We start from the raw sequence: 21,003 nt of genomic DNA, 5'->3' as shown, positions 1-21,003 counted from the left end.
CTTTGCTTCAGTTTCCTCATCTGTCAAATGAACTGGAGAAAAAAATAGTAAACCACTCCCATATCTTTGCCAAAAAACTAAACTAAACTAAACTGAAAAACCAAAAAACATCCAAATGGGATCTTGGATAATTGGACACAACTGAAATGATTGAACAAGAACAAAAAGGAGTTGTAAATGTAGATATATTTATTAGAGATATCAGCTGTTATTACTGTAGAAAGTCAAGTATCTAGGAATGATGTGTATGGTCAAGGTCTCAAGGACATAATTATAAAATCCAAAGGGCACAGAAGTCTGGACATCATTAAGTCCATCATGCTGGGCAATTTGTCCTTTAACTTCCTTTGTTTCCCCCTATCCATCAACACTGATCTTAGGCTGGCTCTTTTTCATTGTATTTTTTAAATGACAGTGGACAGCATACTCTCTACAGACAAAGCCCAGGAAGCATCAGGGTAAGTTGATGGGTGTTTTGAGTCTGTGTCTGTCATGGATCATGAATCCAACATGCCAGAGGAAAGGATTTACAACCTGGAAAGGACATTTAAAATGCACTCCTGGGTGACACTCTCGTTAAACTCAGTTGAAGAATGAGTATAAAATGAATCCCAGAAATCCAAATCTTACCTTTGCTTAGATACAAAGCTCATCTGACTCTTCTCAAGAGAAGGGCAAGTTTACAATGGACTTATTTTTAAAAGATAAATGCCTCTCAGAGAAGAATGTCAATGACAAATCCAAGTAAGTGTTTCTGATGAGATGTTCTGAAGATCTATGTATCCAATCTGGGTCATGCTTCTTTATCCCATAGGTTATATGAGATAGAAGTACTCATTTTTCTTTTATCATCCTTTCTCCCTTGTTCATGCTCTATCCCAGCCCATCAAGCTCCTACTCAGGAGACCTGGAAGTTATCCCTGGTTCTGCCAGTGGCTGTCTGGATCACTTGGGATAAGACAATCAACCTCTGTGTTCCTTAATGCCCTCAGATGGAAAACAGAGGGAATAATAGTTATAACTGTCTTCATGGGGTGAACAAGGTTGTTATGAAAAATGATGTGGTAAAAATTTAAAACACATTGAGCGTTTGGAAGGAAAATGCTATATATAAACATAGCTCACGCTTGAAAAATTCTTTATGGTCATTTTTATTCATGTTCACTGCTGACAATTCTGAAAGGTTTGGACCAGAATGCAAACCTTCACTCTTCTGAGGGCCTTCCAAATTAAGTCAATAGCCATGTGGAATGCAGAAGACTCACATGAGATGGGTGAAAGAAGATAGCAGGGTAAGTAGGAAATAGTGCTGAATCAAGAGAGATAGATTCTAGAACAGCCTATTGTTTTTTTGTTTTTTTAATTTATTTATTTATTTTTTTTATTTAATAGCCTTTTATTTACAGGATATATACATAGGTAACTTTACAGCATTAACAATTGCCAAACCTCTTGTTCCAATTTTTCACCTCTTACCCCCCCCCACCCCCTCCCCTAGATGGCAGGATGACTAGTAGATGTTAAATATATTAAAATATAAATTAGATACACAATAAGTATACCTGACCAAAACGTTATTTTGCTGTACAAAAAGAATCAGACTCTGAAATATTGTACAATTAGCTTGTGAAGGAAATCAAAAATGCAGGTGTGCATAAATATAGGGATTGGGAATTCAATGTAATGGTTTAGTCATCTCCCAGAGTTCTTTTTCTGGGCATAGCTAGTTCAGTTCATTACTGCTCCATTAGAAATGATTTGGTTGATCTCGTTGCTGAGGATGGCCTGGTCCATCAGAACTGGTCATCATATAGTATTGTTGTTGAAGTATATAATGATCTCCTGGTCCTGCTCATTTCACTCAGCATCAGTTCGTGTAAGTCTCTCCAGGCCTTTCTGAAATCATCCTGTTGGTCATTTCTTACAGAACAGTAATATTCCATAATATTCATATACCACAATTTATTCAGCCATTCTCCAACTGATGGACATCCATTCAGTTTCCAGTTTTTAGCCACTACAAAAAGGGCTGCCACAAACATTCGTGCACATACAGGTCCCTTTCCCTTCTTTATAATCTCTTTGGGATATAATCCCAGTAGTAACACTGCTGGATCAAAGGGTATGCACAGTTTGATAACTTTTTGAGCATAGTTCCAAACTACTCTCCAAAATGGTTGGATTCGTTCACAACTCCACCAACAATGCATCAATGTCCCAGTTTTCCCGCATCCCCTCCAACAATCATCATTATTTTTTCCTGTCATCTTAGCCAATCTGACAGGTGTGTAGTGGTATCTTAGAGTTGTCTTAATTAGCATTTCTCTGATTAATAATGACTTGGAGCATCTTTTCATATGACTAGAAATAGTTTCAATTTCTTCATCTGAGAATTGTCTGTAGAACAGCCTATTGTTAATTAACTCTATAACCATGAACAAGAAGTGACTTCATCTCTTTGGGCTTAATTTCCTAGTCTATAAAATGGAGGTGATAATAACATTGCTAATATAACCAGGGGCTCTAATTCCATTAAAAAAAAAAAAAAAACTTTTTGTTAGTCAGTTGGAGTTAAATGACTTACCCAGGGTGACAGACCTGAGGATAGACTTGAACTCAAGCCCTCATGACCCAAAATCTAGTGCTCTGTCAACTGCACCATTTAATAGATCCTCCGGTCCTATTTACATAGGATTCTGTTCATTAGTGAAGATTGACTATTTAATGTTCCTGCATAAAAGATAGAGTTAGTGAATGCTTGGGAGGAGAGATCTAATTTCCTGCCTTCCATAGTCTAGAGAGAAAACACATGGTTCCAGATTCTCTTCAGAGAGAGCAGAAAAAAGTAAGAAACATATGTAATGGGCTAAAAATATTTATAGGAGCTCTTTTTGTGATGACTAAGAATTAGAAATCAAAGGAATGCCAAAGTGGGGAATGGCTAAAAAGGCTGTGGTATATCATTATAATGGAATATTATTGTGATATAAGAAATGACAAATAGGACAATTTCAGAAAAATCTGGAAAGACTTAACAAGAACTGATGAAAAGTGAAATGAACAAAACCAGAACACTGGACCCAAAGAAAATAATCTAATAAGAAGGAATTCATTTGGGATAAATGAAAAGTTTTACTTTTGTTGAAGTCCAAAAAAGTCAACTCAACAAGTACAAATTGGTGGCAGAACAGATTTAGTTGGTTATTATCCTAAAAACAGTTTGGGGGGTTTAGTGGATGGGAAATTTAATATGATTCAGCAGAATGACTTGATAACCCAAAAGTGGATGTGCTTTTGAGCTGCATTTAGACAGGTATAAATTCCAGAAATAAGAAGGTAATAAAGTAATAAAATTATATTCTGCTTTCATCAGATTGTTATCTGAAGTACCATGTTCAGTTCTGGATGTCTCTGATCAAGAACATTGATAAGGTGGTAAGTATCCAAAGGGAGCAATCTGAATGTTAAAAAGCCTTGAGTTCATGTCATATAAGAATTGATTGGAAGAACTGGGCATGTTTAGCTGGGGGTAGGAGGTGAGGTAGTGAGTGTCATGGTATTAGGGTTAGAGTATTTGTAGAAGAAAGAGAGATTAAACTTGTCCTATTTAACCTCAAGGAACCTCAAAGAACACCAAGAAAAATGGTGGAAAGGGCAAAGAGTCCAATTAAGCACAAATATATATGTTGTATATGTATATAGTATGTTCTTCAATGTAATTGTGCAATATATATGTATATATACATATGCTGTATGAATAAATGTATCCATATATACAAATGTGTATAAGAGAGAAAGCAGAAAAATAGAGACTTAGATATAAACAGACAGACAAAAAAACCAAGAGAGATCCTGCAGAACTAGAATGAGGAACAACATTGCAGAAGCTGCCTTAAAAGATATGCCATCATTATCATTCCCCACCCTTTCTACCCAGTATTTATCTGCCCCCATTCCCCAACCAATATCCTTGTTCCAGTCAGTCTGGTCTTTACACTATCTGGTACACATGCCATGCTCAACCACATATTGTTACCTTTGCATATTCAGTTTACTCCCATGTGTATACTCAACCAGGAATGACCTCTTTTTTTTTTTTTTTTTGGGGGGGGGGGTTGTAGAAAACTGAAACTGCCCCAAGTTTCAGCTTATCCCTTCCCTGAAAATGTCCCAACTGCTCAAAGTCAGACTGACCTTTCCCTTCTCTGAATTCCTATTATACTTATAATTCATGGCTCAATATGTTTTGCCAAAGTTCCCTTTTGATGTCCTGACCTAGTTTCCCCATTGTCCTATTTAGTTATTCTGCCTCAGGTTATAACCTTTCCTTCTTAATGTTTGCTCTGCCCCAAAACCCCAGGCTATAATCATTCCTTCTTAAATGGTTGATGAGATAAAGGTTTTATATCTTTAGGTTATAGACATTCCTTCTTAATGTTTGACAGGATAAAAGTTAATCCATTTTAGATGTCATTAGAATATCAGTAACCTCCTCTATTGTGTCATCCTAGGGGCCTCCCTTTCATTAGGTTATCCCCATCCATTGTTCTTGTTATCCTATAAAAAGCTTGCCCTCTGATACTTAATTGCTGGACTCTTTGAGATGATCATCTCCTCCAGCACTAGGACCAAACATGGATCCATTGGTCCCAGTATCTCTCTCCATTTAATAAACTATTGAATTGGTCTCTAATCTCTGTCTTGCTCAGTTTCTCCGGCATTACATTCTGGAGGATCCCCAGCAAGACAATTAGAAAATGAGCAGGATTAGAAATAAGAGACTTTCAGGTCTCTGCCTTGGGCAGGATGTGGCAGATCTGAATTCTTGGCCTGGAGAGATCAGGCCCTCCTGGATTTTTTTTCCAGAGCCTCCAGGAAAGAGAGCAGTTTCCAGCCATAACAGCCCGATGGTAGACACCCCCATTTCGGCCACAGAAAAGTAAGTCTGTCTGGGTACCTTTTGGGGTACCATCTGGTTATATCTTAAGACTTGTTTTATTTGGTATGTTAGCATCTGGATTCCCAGAATTATGAAATGCTGATGGGTATAGATTCTGGGCGTAGGGTCTTCTGGATGTAGGAGACCCTACCTGGGTATCTACTAAGATACATCTGGTGTGCCATTTAGCACAACTCTGGGTATTCTAGAGTATAATATACCTGGGTGTCTTTTAAAGACACCATTTGGCTTAACCTTGTGTGTGTCTAACCAGATGCGGTTGTCACTATTAGGGTGTCCTTGAGACACCATTTGGCTTGGTTCTTGATCTAGATACTCCCCTGCCTCTAAAATCTTTCCTTGAGCAGATTCTTGGCTTGAGGAAACTCCCTCTGTCCAAATCCTTTCCAGAGACAAAGGCTCTTCCTTTGCATCTCGATAAATTTCTAATCTTTTTTTCTCTGTCACCAGAAAGCCCTGCTCTCAGGCAGGGACTCTGAGACACTTAACACCCCTCTCAGACCAAGGAGATACATGGCCATTCTGGGGACCCCACCCTTTCTTGGGGATCCCAAGCCAGTGCTCTCTTTGATCTGTTTTGGGAAGATAACAGGAGAAACTTAAGAGGAGCTGTTTTTGAGCCCTTCTCCCACTCCACTGTTAAATGCAATGGAGTCTCTAATGGTCAGGCTCTAGCCACAAAGAGAAAGGTCACTGAATTAGGGTGAGTTTAGAGAATGTCTCTACTCATGGCTGCTACTCCCTGGACAGAGATAAGTGGTCTCTCCTTCAGGTCTTGCTCTCCCAGCAAGATTTGGGGGCTTAGATGAGCTATCCCACCCTCAAATTCCAATATGGAATCACCAGAAGAGCCCTCACCATTCGGGATGCATCGGACTGGGTAAGATGGCATCTCTTCCTCCCCCACCCTTGCTCTGGCCTTTCCTCCCACTTCTTCCATTGAGTGGGGAGTGTATACATTTGAAAACGGGACTCGGTTTCCCTGATTTGGTATCCTGTGTTAGAGCAATGCCCCTCCCGTCACAGCCTTTAAACTGTAGAAGCCTCAGAATTAGGCTTTTGCATGCTCAGGGGGCTGTCTACAAAGACTGGGGATTTTAAGACGCCATTTGGCTTGATTTTAATGTTAGTGTCCTACTGAATGTTGTAATTGTGCAGTCTAAGTGTGATCAGTGTTCTGTATGTCTTGTATGTTATTAGACAGTCTAGTTGTGCTCTGTGTTCTGTGTGATTTTTGTCTGTATTAAATGTTAAATGGCTAGTGGGTAGTCTTTCTGTGTTTTTTGTCTGTGTTAAATGGCTGCTGTATTCTGTGTAATTTGTCTGTTTTGTTTTTTTTAATTCAAGAGCTCTGTTAAATTTAAGAACAATGATCAAATTTGGGAATTGGTTATTTCAATACTGAACTCCAGCTGGAGAAAATATTTGATTAGGAATTTTAAGATGCTTCTAAATTTGGGAAATAAATTTTACTGTTGCCTATGCAGGCTAGAATTAGTTATCTTTAAATATAATATCTTAAAAAAACAATAGCTTGTTAAAGAAGTTCTGTTAACTTGCCTGAAAGAAGTCATGTGCCGGTAAAGTTATTAGCAAAAAGGATCTGACTTTTTTGAAAGCTTCAACTTTGGCCAAGTTGCAGCTTAGGAGGAGTCCATTGGCAATAATGGCCACATGGGACCAGAAGGAGGGAAAGAAACTATACTGTTTCATTATTTGAAATGAGATAGGAAAAGCAGTTTTATATTATTGGGAATTTAAAGCAGTTTGTTACCTATATTATAACATTGTAAATTATGCTTTAAATCCAGCTCTGCTGGACATGTGTGTTTTATGGAATTCACCCACCCACTGATTTCCGCTACTTTAAATGTTGGGGTGGGGTAGGGATCTTTTGTAAAGATTTAAACTCCCCCCACACACCCCACTGCTGTTATTTTAACTATTGGTGCATCTAATTAGCCTGGAGTGAAGTTTAGTTCAACTTCCCTCCTATTCCCCACCCCCCCCAGTCTCTTTAGACGTAGAGTGGGGGGAAGGGCAGTCGCATGGAATCCTCTCCTCCCTACTCCCTCTAAACTGTTCCAAACACTTTTATATCAAGTTGTAACTACCTGGTTCTTGGCTAAAAGCAGCAAACTGATAAGGTTATGGTAAATATCTGTTTAGGATTTGTTATTGGAGGTAAAATTTCTTGGGTTTGTAGTTAATATGTCACTGCATTTTTTCCTCCTGTAACTGATTCCTATAATCAGAGCAATGGTCAATAAGAAATTGTTAATGCAATTCAATTATGTCATACCTTGCTGTTTCCAGTCTGGTTATCTGTAATCATTATATCCTAAATACTTGATCAAATAAGTATTTAGTCTGGTCATCTATTGGTTATTAGATATTATGTCTGGATATTAAAGTTTTTTTAAGGTTTATAACTAATGAGAGGCCACATCTTGTAGCAGTCCTTGTGGGCCAGTCTTTTTATCTCAGACTGTTCTAACTTTTCTTTGTTAGATTTGTTTTTATTTCTAGATTTGGTCAAATATATCGACTTGCTTCTGGGACCTAGATCAAGCTTTGATTGTCAGTATGCCACACTGCATACAGCCATCCCTCTCCCTAGACTGAGCATCTTCGCCCATTTTCAGCAGGAAGCAGCTTTTGAGAACCATCACCCCTTTTCCTGATGTAATTTGGACTGATATGGGGAAGTGGGAAAGTGGTTGACGTGTTAGAATTTTAACTGTATTACTGTGTGTTTAAGACTTGGGATGGAAATTGTTAAACTTGTATAACTATTGCTGTTATGTTTGAGGGACTTTTAGTCTGTTATATATATATGTATATGTATATGATTTATATGTGGGATGGTTATTTGATAATTCCTTTCTGAAAGAAAAAAAAGGGAGGAAGAAATAGGAAATTGGGGAAACTGGTGTATTAGGCACTTCTATTCTACCCCCTATCTTACTAGTTCTGGCAGTCTCTCTGACCTGTTTCTCCATTCCTGTTACCCCCAGTCCTTAATTAGTATTTCAGTGTATTTAAAAGGACCTTGTAGTTGATATTGGGCCTCTAAAAGTTTGGGGTTTGCCTGCCTTGGTCTAACTGCATAATCTGCTCAGAAATCTGATCCTTTCTACAGCCCTGTCTGTTTCTCTGGGCAGGGACAGGTGGAGCTACTCCAAGCCTCACTCTTCTCCCCTGGAGTGGGTTGCCCTCTGAATGGGAAGCACAACTGCCTTGAGTCCTGCTGCTCTGTAAGCAGAGGCTGAGTAATGCACAAACGACTACAGACCTAACTCACAGTGAATTGTCCATATGCTCCCCAACTGCAGAGGATCTGACATGATTGGAATAAGGAACTTTGTGTATTGCTGATTAACTCTGGGGTTATCAGGGAAAGAGTTGACCTTGCCATTAGTCCTTGCATTGTACTAGCTTTATTTTGATTTGTATTTGGTCTATTTACTTCACATAGGGTTGTTCAAAATTATAGTGCTAAGACCTTCTAGAGTAAGGTAATTCAAAGATTTGAATAGTTGGAAAAGAAAGAGTGTGGAATGTTGTGCCAAAGTTCCCTTTTGATGTCCTGACCCAGTTTCCCCATTGTCCTATTTAGTTATTCTGCCCCAAGTTATAACCTTTCCCTCTTAATGTTTGATGAGATAAAGGTCTATCTCAGTTGCTCTGCCCCAAAACCCTAGGCTATCATCATTCCCTCTTAAATGGTTGATGAGATGAAGGTTTTATATCTTTAGGTTATAGACATTCCTTCTTAATGTGTGACAGGATAAAGATTTATCCATTTTAGATGTCATTAGAATATCAGTAACCTCCCTTCATTGTGTCATCCTAGGGGCCTCCCTTCCCCCCCCATTAGGTTATCCCCATCCAGGTACCTCCCCGATTATGTCATTGTTCTTGTTATCCTATAAAAAAAAATTGCCTTCTGATACTTAATTGTTGTACTCTTTGAGATGATAGTCTCCTCCAGCCCTGGGACTAAACATGGATCCCTTGGTCCTAATATTTCTCTCCATTTAATAAACTATTGAATTGGTCTCTAATCTCTGTCTTGCTCAGTTTCTCTGGCATTACAAATACTAAAGTTCTAAGCTCACATGAACTAGGTCTAACTTGGATGCATTTTGATCATTAATATTCTCATTAACTTATTTTGCTCACTTCCTTCCTCCCACAGGAACTTCTAGGAACACCTAAATTTAGTTTCTTTCTCTCCCATATAGATATTGTTAGTTCCTTTGTAAATAACAAACAAGGAAAAAATACAAAATGTGTTTACTACACACAACAAAAAATATAGAAAATATTTGTGCTTGAGACCCCACCTGAGCCAGGGACCTATTTGATTGCTTTAGATTCATTGTGTTAGCCTGCCTGGTGGTCAGGTTTGTCCATGGGTATATGAGGAATCTAGTAAATCACTCTTTTGATGATTCCTATCTTCCTTAAAATCCATTCAGTCTCTGGATTCTTAGCAACAGCCTGGAGCTAAATATTCCTAACCCTTAAAGGTCTTTGAAGTGACTTCAGATGACTCAGCCCAGGCAAAAAGTAAGGTTCATCTTTGTTCTTCCACATCAGTGTTATGTCTACTTGTCAGTTCAAACTGCCACAGCTCCCAATTTAACCAAAAACATGTTATCCTCAAGTCCTCTCACTCATCCCACAACTTCAGTCTGTTGTCAAATCTTATATTTTCTATCATTACAGCTTCTATCTCATATGTGTCCTCTCTACTTACAGTGGTCTCATGGCAGAATTATTACGATAGCTTTCTGGTTTATCTCCCTGTCTCAAGCATCTCTCTTTCCATTTCATCTTCTACTTAGTCATCAAAGTATCTTCCTAAAGGGAATGTGTGACATTCCCTTTATTTATTCATTTTTATTTATTCAATATTTTATTCAAGTTTATTTATTCAATAAATTCCAGTGGCTCCTGATCACCTGCAGAACCAGTTAGAAAATCTTCTATTTGGCATTTAAAGCTCTTCATAACCTGGTCTCTTCCAGTCTTCTTTCATCTTACTTCTTTATTGTTGTTCAGTTGTTTCAGTCATGTCCAATTCAATTTGGGGTTTTCTTAGCAAATGTACTGAACTGGTTTGCCAGTTCATTTTACAGATGAGGAACTTAGGCAGACAGGATTAAGTGACTTTCCCAAGGTCACACAAATAAGTAAGAAGTCATATTTGAACTTGGGCAGATGAGTCTTCCTGATTCCAAGTCCAGCACTTTGTGCACTATGTCACCACTTAGCTGCCCCTTTTTCATACTCTGTATTTAAATAACACAAGATACTCCACACCCCAATTTTAGGTATTTTTACTGGCTTCCTTCCCTGTTAGGGAATTTTTCCCAACTCATTTATGCATCCTGGCTTCTCTGGCTTTCTTAAGTACCAGCTAAAATCTCACCTTCTACAAAGAGACCTTCCCAATCTCCTTTAATAGTAATATTCTCCTATGATTATTTCTCATTTATTCTGTTTATGTCTCTTTGATATATATTGCATGTTGTCTCTCCCCTTCGACTGTGAATGCCTTGAGATCAGGAACTATTTTTTGTCTTCTGTATCCCCTGTGCTTAGCATAGTGCCTGGCACATAACAGATGATTAAAAAGTGCTTTTTGATTTGACTTGATTTGGCTTTCAAAGCTCTTCACAACTTCCCAAGTTTTCTACTCTATTTCCTTGCTCATACCCCATGATTAAGTGACATTGTCCTGCATTCCTTCCCTAACTCCATGTCTTCTCACTAGATGTCCCCATCTCTAGAATGCTATCTTTCCTCAATTCCATTCTCCGACTTCTGTGCCTTCCTTCAAGGTTCAATTCTGCAAGAGATCTTTCTCCCCACTATCTCTCCCCTAACCACAATTGCTTAATGCCTTCCCTTTGAAATTCCCATCACACACACACACACACACACACACACACACACACATATATTGTGTAGTTGTTTGAATTTTGTCTCTCCCATTTGAATAGGAGGGTAAAAAAGTGTGATGGGAGAAATGTCTCCTTTCTGAGTTCATGGGGTAGGTAACTATTGCTGAAATTAATCTATCACAACACACTTCTTATTGAGGTAAAAACTTAGGGTTTTTTATGCTTAACTACAGGTTTGGATTTCAAACAAAAAAAAATATAAATTTGAATAAGATTATGAGTTTAACGATGTTATAAACACAATTACATCAAAGTGATGTAAAAATACTTCTTTTATATATTGAATCTTGTACATTTCTCTTAGACCATAAAAGTTAAAGAAAAGACATATTCATAATTCCATGCTTCCTTCAGTATCATAAAAGTTTAACAAATTTAGTTCAGCAAAGTCTTAGTCTTGTATAGTCCTAAAGGAAACAAACCTGGTAAAATGGACTCCATAGGAAAACTAAATCTGGTTACGGACTAAACTACTTTTAGACATTTACAATAGACAGGAGGCAGGAAGCATTTAGATATCACCAAGATAATTAAGAAAATTGGCATCAGGGAAATCCTTCCCTAGTTAGCTAGAGAAACTAACAAATAACTAAATCACTTTGAGGAGCTCAAATTTCTTTTTAATTTTTATCGGGAATGTCAAACAGATTTCTCTTAACATTATTATCCTGGAGTCAGGTTTTGTTCAGATGAATTTAATATTCATAGAAGACAGGCTTTTAGTTAACCAAAAGTTGCAGGATGACCCTGAGCCTCGAAAGATAATAACAGGGAATTAAAAATTTCCCATAACAAACAAGTCTTTGCCTTCTTGAAAGCAAAGTTGTTGTTGTTGTTGTTGTTGTTGTTGTTTCTGTATAATCAGCTCTTAGTACAATAGCCAACATACAGTAAATGTTTAAAATGTTTGTTGACTATCTTTTACTTTTTGATACTGCTGCTATTGCTGCTTTCTTGGAAAATTGTTAAAACTCTTTTAGAAAGAGACAGCCTAGGCCTTACCTGCTCTGTGCTAGTCACTAAATTTGTAGCTCTTCTGTTTATTACCAAGTTAATCACAGCCCATGAAAGGATCCTTTAAATGATTGTGAAAACCTTCTAACTTCCTCACACAGCCCCAACAGATCCTCACTTCAGGCTAAGTTGGAGCAATTAAATTTTCTTTACCTTTTATCCATCCCTTTTAAATGTGTTAGCTATATTTAATCAGCTTTTCAGACTCCACCCACTCTGTGTTTTTCAATTTTTTAATCCAATTATTCAGCATATATTCATCAAATGTCTACTCAGTATTAAGACTTTGAGACAAAATGGTTCAAGATAGTCAGCAGTCTCTGATGAATACACTTGTAGAAGTCAACCTCAAGACAAATATTAAGGCTGGTACGGTTCAATTTAATTCAAGAAATTAATTTATTGAGAGTTCTATCTTGGGAATTAGGGAAGATACAAACATGAATAAGTTGAAAATCTGACTCAAGAAACTTATCTTAGGAGAGATAAGATACAAATATAAATAGCTATAAAATAGAATGTTTCCCTTTTCAAAGGGAGGATCAAACAAATGGTTGCACAAAGACAGAAGAAAAGATAATTTCTCAGTGGGGAAATGGGGAGGGCTTTTTGGAAGAAGTGGAATTTTTGCTAGGTCTTGAAACAGAACTCCAACCAGCTGAGATGGAGAAGGGTAGGAGGGGCAGAATTCCAGTCACAAAGAACAATATGAACAAAGAGGTAGAAACTTGACATGTTTAGGGAACAGTTTGGCTGGAGAATAAAATACAAATTAAACTGGAATACTAAATCGGTGTCAGATTGCGAAGAGCCCAAAATGGCAAGAGTCTGAAATTTATTTGATTTGCAAGAGATAGAAACCATTTGTTTTAAAATGAGGAGGGACATTATTGCATGCTCAGTATAGAATGCAAATTTACCAAGCAGGGTGATCTTAAATGTTAATGGGAAAAGTTGTTAGTCTCTTTTCTGTGTGTTAACAAAATCATTTCCCTTCCATTTAACAATGACTTGATTGAAAATTCAAATAAGCATGTAATCTGCTTTTAATACTAGCTACCATATATGCATACAGGATATATGGTTTCTGATATTATATCCATTCTTCTGTCCCAAAGTCATTATAGAATATTATGGATCCAGAGTATTAATCTTGGACACAGGGCAGTAGTACAAGAGGCATAAATAGATTCCTCTTTCCAATGGGCAGAAAAGAAGTTTTTCTAAAAATTTCTTTTGTAGAGCTGATGTAAGGAAAACATCTATATCTAATATCTAATTCATTGATATTTTGGAAGTATATAGGTAAAGTTTACTAGATTATAAACTCCATGAAGGCAGGAATCATGTGATATCTAATTTTTATACCCCTACTCAAATGATTAATTACAGATGGCCCTTGACTTCTCAATTGAATCACTCAGTCAGAAATATGAACTAGAAATGAATGAGATCTACACAGCTCTATTCAATCAATCAGTAAGCCAAAGGTGTTATATACTAGGTTAGAGAAGACAGTTAATTTGGAAGGAGAAAAAGAAGAGTAATGCTATGTTAGAAGAATATCGGGATCCGTTAAGGAGATCTGTCAAACCCTCTGAGTCTTATGAAAAGAGAGGATGGATTCTGATATTCAGTCTGCTGGGAGGCAACAGCTCTGGGAAAGCCTCTAAAAGCAGTCATTATCACTTGGGAGGCTTATTTTGCAGGGAGAGCAAAGGCAAGAAGAAAAACCTCTGCCTCTTCCTCATCCTTGACCATATGAAGACCTCTTGAACTATAAGAGTAAGGGAGTTGAACTATCTTTAGGCCTTCTAGCAGTATCACTAGAACATCCATATATGACAGAAGAATCGACTTCAGGAGCCAAGACAATTCTAGAACTACTAAGTAAAGGAAGCTCTATGAGGATCCTAGCAGAAGAGTTCCTCCTGCTTAAGAAGAACTTCGAGAGCCCTACGTCGGAGCAAAGACTCCCAGCAAAATATATGGCCTAAGTTTGAGCCTGTTTTCCCCTGGACTTTGTAGGTACTGGTGGGAGAGTATACCCTTAGTTTAGGAGCAGATATTTTATATCAAAAGTTCTTATACCCACCTCATTAAATTTCTGTTTCTATTCAATCTTTTCAGTTGTGTCCAACTCTCCATGACCCCATTTGGGGTTTTCTTGACAAAGATACTGTGATAGTTTTCATTTCCTTCTCTAGCTCATTTTACAGATGAGAATATCGAGGCAAATGAGGTAGTGACTTTCCCAGGGTCACCCAGGAAGTAAGTGTTTAACTGGATTTAAACTCGGGAAAATGAGTCTTCCTGACTCCAAGCAGGCATCTATTCAGCTACCCAGCTGACAAAATTTTTGAGAAAGACATGTATATCCAGATTTTCTTCTGACTTCTCTGTTTCTTTTGTTAGTTCTTTATCCATGTCACACCTATTCTCTGTAGGTGTCCCCCAAAGGTTTTCTCCTAGGCCTTCTTTTCTTTTTGTTCCTTGCCACTCACTTGGTGATCTTATCAGTTCTCAAGAATTCAAGGATCATTTTATCCAGATGATTCTGAATCTGTAACAAAGCTTTAGGCTTTCCCCTGCATTTCAATATTATATTTAATCACTTGCCTTTCAGGTAACAAAAATATATCAAACTCAACATGTCCAAAACAAAATTGATTGTTTTCCTCCAGATCCTCTTCTACTACTCATTGAGCTTCATGCCTCAAGTATTTCCTTACTCTAATTTATCCTCCACTCAACTGTCAATGAACTGAATTGATTCCTTATTACCTTCAGATCAAATATCAACTCCTTTATCTGGCATTCAAAGATCTTTATAATCTAGTTCCTTCTTACATTTCTAGTCTTTCCCACCATATTCTATGTTCTAATAATACTGACCTATTTGCAATTCCCCAAACATCATTCTTCTGGATGGCAATAATATCATTCATCAATATTTTGGTGTCATAACTTTCATTGGTTTTGAAAATGGTTCTTAGTGGCAAAAATGCTGGATTTGGTGTCAGAGGAGCTAGCATTTGCTACTTATGTAACTTTGGGAAAGTCATTAAATTTCCCTTGGCCTTAGAAGGGATTGGAAGGGATGAAAGGAATGGACAAGTTGATTTCTAAGAGTCCCCTCCAAATTTGAATATAATATTCTATAGATTATAAATTTATCATGTCTGGAAACTATCTCCTTATTTGCATCTCTTGCAATGTCTTATACAGTTATGGGCACAGAGGGAATACTTAAATGAAAAGAAATACATAGAAAAGAGATTCCCAACTTTTTCAGTTCAAAGATTTTAGTATCTCAGCAAATTTTTCACCCTTAAGCCAAAAGAAATGCATAACAATTTTGTTTATTTATCAATAAATATTAATGAAACTCCTATCACTCATTGTGCTAATTGGTGATTTAAACAAAGAGACAAAAGATGATCCCTACCTTCAAGTAATTTATAATGTGATGGTGGAGACAATATGCAAACAGATATAAATAAAGCCAGCTAGACACAAAATAAATGGAGAAAAATAAATAGAAGCCACTGGAGTTAAAAGGGTATGAGGAAATCTTCCTATAGAAGATAGGATTTTAGTTGGCATTTAAAGGAAACCAGGGAAGAGGATAGTTGGATCAGAGAAGGGAGGGTATTTCAGGCATGGGAGGGAACCAGAAAGTACACAGAATAAAGGGATTAAATATCTTTTTTGTGGAATAGTTAGGAGATTAATGTCACTGATTCAAAATACATGTTGGATAATAAAGTATATAAGAAGATTCAAAAGGCAGAAGAGAGTTAGGTTAAAAGGTCTTTCGATGGAAAACAGAGCATTTTGTATTTACTCCTGGAAGCAATAGAAATATTGAAGTTGAGAAGGGACCCCAAAAGGTTGGGATCACAGACTAGTGTCACGAAGTGTCTCAAAAGAATTTGAAGCCTTGGACACATATCCAAGTCAAGGGACAAAATTTATTGTAATTGTAAGGTCAATTGAAGTAGGCTAAATTCCAAAAGAATTTAGCAAAGAACCTGGAGAAAGGAGATACCTTTATCTAATTCTTCATGTCATGGATATGCTAATTTTATGATCTAGAAGTAGAACTGAGGAGTGGTCTCAGTAATTTGGTTATCACTGACCTGCAGACCTCAGAACTATCCTAAAGCCAGAAGACTTTAGAATCATTGATAGACAAGATTGTCAGAACAATAGTATTCTAAGGTTAGAGAGTCTCACTAATATATCTTCCCTAAAGTCGAAGGGAAGAAATATTATTATAATATTATATTCCTAGACCAGAGGACTTTAATAATCATTGACAGATTGCCAGAACAATAGTACTCCAAGTTGAGGGGTGGGGAGATTCAGGATCACAGATTCCAAAGCTAGAAGACTTTAGATTCACTGAAAGATTGTTAGAACAGAAGCCCTTTAAGATCAGGGAATCTTAAAATTATTGCTGTCTCCCCTAGAAGCTATACTCCTTCAAGAAGCAACTGGAGTTTATTGAATGGGGGCACATGGTCAATCATGTGTTTTAAGAAAATTACTTTCATGAATGGAGTGGAAAGAAACTTTAGGCAGGCAAAGTTACCAGCAAACAACTGCAATACTCCAAGTGTGAGGTGAGGAGGGTCTGTACCAAACTGATAGCAGTGTCAGAGGAGAGAAGGGAACATATTCAAAAGATGTGGCAAAGGTGAAAACTACAAGCATTGACAATAGCTTGGATATTGGGGATAAAAGATAGTGATGAATCCAGGATGACTCCTAGGTTGTGAACTTGAGGAACTGAAGGGATAGTGTTGCCCTATGTAGAAATGGGACAGTATTTGGGAAAAAGATAATGAATTGTGTTTTGGATGTAGAGGGTTTATAATGTTTATTCGACATTCAGTTTGAGGTGTCTGAAGAGCATAAGGAGATTCTGTTGATAGTCAACAGAGTTTGGAGTAAAATCTCTAGTTTTGAGAATCATCAGCATAGTTATGGTAATTAAATTCATGGGAGCTAATGTGGTCACCACGTAAAGTATCATAGAGGGAGAAGAGAGGAGGACCTAGGATAAAACCCTGTGGGATGATTAGAGAGCATTATCTGATTGAGAATTCAGAAAAAGAAATAGGGACTGTTCAAATATGTAGGTAGTAAACCAGGAGAGAATGAAGACCTGAAAATCTAGAAGAGAAGAGTGAGGCACAGAAATATCAGCAAAAATTAGAATTGAAAAATGGTTACTGGATTTTGCAGTGGAGAGAACCATTTCAATATAATGATGAGTTCAGAACCTGGATTGTAGGAGATGTGTGTGTGTGTGTGTGTGTGTGTGTGTGAGAGAGAGAGAGAGAGAGAAAGAGAGAGAGAGAGGGGGGTGGGGAGGGGAGAAGGAGGGAGGGAGAACCACTGCAGACTGTTTTTTCAAAGAGTCTAGCAAAAAAGACAATAGTTTAGTGAGGAGAGAAGAATAAATTGAGAGTTTTTTCAGGATGGGAGTGTCATGGGAATGTCAGGAGGAAGTAGGGAAAAGTTGAAAATAAGTGATAGAATGGCGATAAACTTCTTAAGCTTTCAATTCCTTGGAAATCTCCTTGTATTGTGATTTCAATAATGGCCCAGTAAAAATCTAAATCTCCTGACTAACCCCTGATGTTTACCCAATTTAACACAAATTTGTCATCAAACTAATCCCTATAACTCCTTAAAAGAATTAGATCAAGCTCTTGATAACATGGGCAGTGAAGGAGATGCCTCCACTGACTTGGGTTATTTCAAACCTTAACCTATCTGCTTCTGTGATTGTTGGAATATTGAACTTTAAGCCCCAAAGGAAGAAAATTATGGGAAAACTTTATGGCATTGTTTGAACCTAGGTCTGTATGACTGAGAAATCAGACCTGTTGCTTAGAGATGAGATAGGTTTAATGCTAAACTCAAGACGGAGATCATGCTGATTAGAAACCCAATCAGCTTTGAAGATTTATTCAAGAGATTCCCATTACTCATCCATGTGTCTTATCTGAAAATTGCCTCTGTTCTGGCCAGTTACTGTTTTCTTGTTACTTTGTTTGAACCCTATATAATATGCAACTCAAAAGATGGAAGGGGTGGGCATTCCTTTTTTGGCTCCTCCCTGTTGAATAATTCAAACTTTTTCTAAATTATTTTAGTTATAAATTTTGTTCTGAGCTAAAAATTTTGATCCTAACAACTTAACAGCCATTTGAAAAAAATGATATTTTAATTGCATTCTTAAATAATCTCAATTGCTTGTTGTTCTGGAGTGGTAAAACCATCAAAAGGTTAGGATGAAACAATTTTCTAGCCCAAGACAATTTAGAAGGTCAGCAGAAAAGGTTTGTCCCACTGGAATGAAAGTGGAGAATATTCCAGTGAAGGACATGACCTAGAAAGCTAGCAGCAGGCTTTGGGGGTGATTGAAATGGGGACAGTGGCTTCTCAAATTCTCATCTCACTGACAGTAAATTTACACAACTAATCACAAGGAGTTTACATGGATCCTTTTGCTAGCATTAATTAAGGTCTTTGTTGCATTGCCTATAAGTAGTTCAAATATCATGGAGTTACAGTTGGGATCACACAAGATTTAGTGACTTCCACATTATAGGAGTGAAAGGCATGGAGTATGATATTCCAAAGGGCAAAGGAGCTAGGATTACAAGCAAGAATCACCTGCCCAAGTAAAACTGAATATAATCCTTCAAGGGGAGAAATGGTCACTGAGGACTTTTGAACATGATCAGAGCTGAATAGAAAATTTGACATTCAAAAACAAAACTTAAGAGAATCATAAAAAGGTAAAAAGGAAAGAGAAATCATAAGGGATTCAATAGATTTAAACAGTTTACATTCCTATATGAGAAGATGGTAATTTAATTCTCTAAGACTTTATCATTATTATAGCAATTAGAAGTGTATCTAGAGGACATGAATATAAGTTGATTATTATGAGATGATATTTAAAAACATAAAGGGAAAGATAGAATGCTAAATTACCCACATAAAAAAAGGTTCAAAGTGGCTTTTACAGTGGAAGGGTAAATGAGAAAGTGTGATGGTCAATGTTTGAACTTACTCTCAGAGGAATTGGCTCAAAGAGGGAATAACATAAATTCTAATGAGAATAGAAATCTATATTCCCCATAGGGAATACCCCCTATGGAGGCTGAATAGAGAGGGGTACAGATAAAAGGGAGGAAAGATGGAGAAGATAATAGAAGAAACAGAAGAATTGTTAAGTTTCCCTCAAATTAAATTTTTCCCTTGAGGAATTAATGAAAAAAAAAAATCAAATGAAGATGACCTAGCTGTACCTGATCTAAAACTATATTATAAAGCAGCAGTCACCAAAACCATTTGACATTGGCTAAGAAATAGATTAGTTGATCAGTGGAATAGATTAGGTTCACAAGACAAAATAGTCAATAACTATAGCTATCTAGTGTTTGACAAACCCAAAGATCCCAACTTTTGGGATAAGAATTCATTATTTGACAAACCTGCTGGGAAAACTGGAAATTAGTATGGCAGAAATTAGGCATGGACCCACACTTAACACCATATACCAAGATAAGATCAAAATGGGTCCAGGATTTAGGCATAAAGAACGAGATGATAAATAAATTAGAGGAACATAGGATAGTTTACCTCTTAGACTTGTGGAGGAGGAAGGAATTTGTGACCAAAGAAGAACTAGAGATCATTATTGATCACAAAATAGAAAATTTTGATTACATTAAATTAAAAACTAGAAACAAAACTAATGCAAACAAAATTAGAAGGGAAGCAACAAACCGGGAAAACATTTTTACAGTTAAAGGTTTTGATAAAGGCCTCATTTCCAAAATATATAGAGAATTGACTCATATTTATAAGAAATCAAACCATTTTCCAGTTGATAAATGGTCAAAGGATATGAACAGATAATTTTCAGATGGTGAAATTGAAATTATTTCCACTCATATGAAAGAGTGTTCCAAATCACTATTGATCAGAGAAATGCAAATTAAGACAACTCTGAGATACCACTATACACCTGTCAGATTGGCTAAGATGACAGGAAAAAATAATTTTGTGGCAGGGAGGGGATGCAGGAAAACTGAGACACTGGTGCATTGTTGGTGGAGTTGTGAACCAATCCAACCATTCTGGAGAGCAATCTGGAACTATGCTCAAAAAGTTATCAAACTGTGCATACCCTTTGTTTCAAAGCAGTGTTTCTATTGGGCTTATACCCCAAAGAGATGCTAAATAAGGGAAAGGGACCTGTATGTGCCAAAATGTTTGTGGCAGCCCTGTTTGTAGTGGCTAGAAACTGGAAACCGAGTGGATGCCCATCAATTGGAGAATGGTTGGGTAAATTGTGGTAAATGAATGTTATGGAATATTATTGTTCTGTAAGAAATGGCCAGCAGGATGAATGCAGAGAGGCTTATTAAATATGTTATATATATATATATATATATATGTTATATATAACATATGTTATATATGTTAACAATAACAAAACAGGCATAATAATAATAATGGCTTTGTGAAGATCCACTGACAACATATATAAATTACATTGTAAATCATATTTTATACTCACAAATCAGTTATTAATACTTTTTCCCCCTCAGAGAGGGAAATTATTCTACTTCTTTCCCTCAAAATCCCATCTAAAAAGTATTTAAGGACTGCAGAAAGATGCAGTATAAAAGAGAACTCTTTTGCTTTTTTATAAAGATTTATGCTTCTTAAAACACTTTCATGACAGCCCTGAGTAGGGGGCATAAGTATTATTCCTTCCCCTCATTTTATAGCTGGTGAAAGCTGATACACAGAGATTATTTTATCTGACCAAGGTCATGGAGTCAATAGCCAAGAGATGGGACTAGAACTCACATGTATGTCAAAGAGGCTTCCTTTTGACTATCTGTTCATGACATTTTGATATCTACTTTGTATCTTATGTTGTCAATAATACTCTTTCTGAAAAGTTCTCTCAATACCATTTAAATTGTATTTTTAAAATTTTTTAATAATTTAATT

The sequence above is a fragment of the Sarcophilus harrisii genome, chromosome 4, assembly GCF_902635505.1.
Source record: "Sarcophilus harrisii chromosome 4, mSarHar1.11, whole genome shotgun sequence".
NCBI classification, from domain to species: Eukaryota; Metazoa; Chordata; class Mammalia; order Dasyuromorphia; family Dasyuridae; genus Sarcophilus; species Sarcophilus harrisii.
Note: the sequence above shows the minus strand (reverse complement) of the source record.